The sequence below is a fragment of the Ixodes scapularis genome, unplaced genomic scaffold (genome assembly GCF_016920785.2).
Source record: "Ixodes scapularis isolate PalLabHiFi unplaced genomic scaffold, ASM1692078v2 PGA_scaffold2__306_contigs__length_199485367, whole genome shotgun sequence".
NCBI lineage: Eukaryota > Metazoa > Arthropoda > Arachnida > Ixodida > Ixodidae > Ixodes > Ixodes scapularis.
In genome coordinates, this window is record NW_024609857.1 from 137825423 (window position 1) to 137828227 (window position 2805).

General features: G+C 52.0%; 1 pseudogene; it reads right to left on the minus strand.

The window, feature by feature from the left end:
- Window positions 1–1102: 1102 nt before the first annotated feature.
- On the minus strand, window positions 1103–2278 carry LOC120849731 (annotated as a pseudogene).
- Window positions 2279–2805: the final 527 nt, after the last annotated feature.

The following is a 2805-nucleotide window of genomic DNA, read 5'->3' on the forward strand; positions in this document are numbered from 1 at the left end:
CCTTTCTTCATATCTTCACACCGCTGTTCCCAGTTGTGCCGAGCAAGTTGCTGCGCGTACTCTTCTATTTGTCGGTCCATTTCCGCCACTCTCTTTCCGATCTTGCGGTTGTATCGCTGCCGCTTCCATCTCCTCGTGAGCTTCCGACGTTTGTCCCACATCGCCATGAGCTTGTTATCCGCCGCGGGGTACTTGGGCGTCAGCTTTACCTCGCTGGTGTTCTTCTTCATCACTTCCTTGATCTTTTTCGTCCAAACGACCGGGTCCGTAACGCCGTCGAGCTCCGCGTCCTTTCTTAAGTCTTCCCAGTTTGTGTGTCTGGTCTTGCCTATGCTCCTTTCCCTGAGGTCCGTTTCCATCTCTATCTCTATGATATAGTGATCGCTTCCCAAATTTTCGCATGTGTTTGACCATTTTACTTTTACGTTCTTGCAGATCGTCAAGTCCGGACTTGTGTCGCTGGTTCGCCCGCCGCCCGTCCTCGTCGGGTACCATACTTTGTTCTCTATCGAAAGCCCCTCCTCTTCAATTGTTTCCAAGAGTTTGTTCCCCTTGCCATTGCTGTATTTGTAACCCCAGCTTTCGTGTACGGCGTTGAAGCCCCGCGAATAAGCAGTGCGTTGTCTCCCGCGGCCTTAATCGCTTCTTTGAAGAGTTCCTCGAAAACGTCCTTTTGTTTCTTCGAGTATACATTCAAAATGAAAACGCTCTCGTTTCTTCCTCTTCTTTTAGGCACCAGTTCTATAAGAACGTTCTTGATGTCTTATTCCGTATCGTGCACGATCGCCGTATAGTTCTTACTGAAGAGCGTAGCTACCGCCGGTTTCTCCATGCTATTGACGTACGCGTCATACCCCGTTACCTTCGCTATTGTCTTGACTTCCTGCAGCGCCATCACTGCCAGCCCGTCACCGTTTATGAAGAACTGCAGATTCTTAGCTTTGGGTCCTAAGCCTCTACAATTCCATTGCCATATTTTGATTTCCCTGTGCTTAGACTTGGCCATGTTTACCGGCCTTGATTTCCATTGCTTCCATGATTTGCTCCATAAATAGGCTTAGTCTCTGTTCAATCACATTCTGACATTGTTCCATAAACACATTTATTCTCTGCTCCATTCTATCGAGGCGCTCGTGCATGTTTCCAGTATTGCTCGGCTCTCCCCCTGTAACACACCTTGTTTCCATATTTGTCTCACAATTCGTTCTCCTCTACAGTATGACCGGCCTTGTGTTTCCTGCCCGGATCTTGCCTGCTTCTCCCTCTCAGCTCTCCTTTTTCCCTGCAGCTTCTCTCTTTCCGCTTGCTCGGCTTTCCTCTGTTCCGCCTCCCGCAGTTTTTTCTCTCTTTTCGCCTCTGCGCGCTTTTTTTCCTCTATTGCATGCTGCTTGCGCCCTTCTGCCGCAAGCTCCTCACTTTTCCTGACCACTTCTAGTAAAGCCGTCGTTCCTCCGTTCATTAGGTTCTCTATTTGTTGTAATATTTCATGCATCTTGCTTGTCTCTGTCGTCCGCACATTGTGCTCTATGTTTGCCGCTTGTTCTGTTCTGTTACCGGCCCAAGTACTCGCTTTTGGTAAGTTTCTGAACTGCCCATCAGGCGGCGCCTTGTACTTCTGTTCGCATTCTCTGTCTCCGGTGCGATGACCCTTCCCGCACAGTACGCACTTGATGACGCACCCTTCCTCCTTCGGGTGCGTCTTTCCGCAGTCTCTGCAAGCTGCCTCGTACGGACATACGTCGGCGCGATGCCCCGCTCGCGGGCATCTATAGCATACCTGTCGTCTGGGTGTGTACTCGTACACTCTGTATGCGCCACCGTAGAAGTACACGTACCTCGGCTTGACATTTCCGCTGAATGTCAATAATACGACCTTCGACTCTCCTAGGCGCCGTGCCGCTATGAGCTCTACGCCGGTCTTTGTTCTCGTATTTTCCAGAATTTCTTATTCTTTGCATTCTGCGCCCACGTTGTGGATTACACCTCTCGTCACGTTCTGCAGTACTTGGTGAACGTTGAACTTAACCGTTCTTCTCTCTTCTAGCTTTAGCGCCTGAATTTCATTAATTTCCTTCGCGGTATCTTCCCGTTCCGTCATGAGAAAAATCGAGTTCGATCCACCCATGACTTGAAAAGAAAAGTCGCTCACCGTGCAGATGTGCTTCTGGCGGACTGCGTCTACGATGGCCCGCCCGTAGACGTGCGTCCCATACTTGTCCAGTTTGATCCCTTGCTCGGGCCTCAGCGTGAACTTGAACTGGGTGCCCTGCGCCCCCATGACTCTGGGCTTGGGCTTAGCCTTCCAAGCCGGGCTCTCCGTAGAAACGTCTTCTCTCGATTCGGAGAAAACTCGCCTTCGACGCTTTTTTCCCTGGGTTCTCCACTCCTCTTCGTCCGCAATGGTCCCGGTGGTATTCCCGCGAAAATCGGGGGTCCCCGGTGCCTCCAGTGTCGCCTCGTGATCCGTTAGGCTTCGTACAATAGCCGACTGGCAGAGCGCGCCGACGAACGTCCGCCCCTTTCGGCTGCTCCGCAGGAAAAATCCATTGCATCGGGACGATGCACTTTGAAAAGGGGGGGGGGGGGGGGGGATAATGCCGCCGCAGGGCCAAGAAAGCAACGCTCGGTCACTGACATCTAGAAGATTCGCATTCGTTCTCGTACCAGATGTAACTTTCCCTCAGCTCTCTTGATCTCGAAAGTTCCAGCTCATCCTCGCCCTCCCCCCCTCCCCCCCCCCCCCCCCCCCCCCCCCCTACGCGACGCTCGAACCTTCTTTGCAGAACTTTCAAGATAGTGACGCGG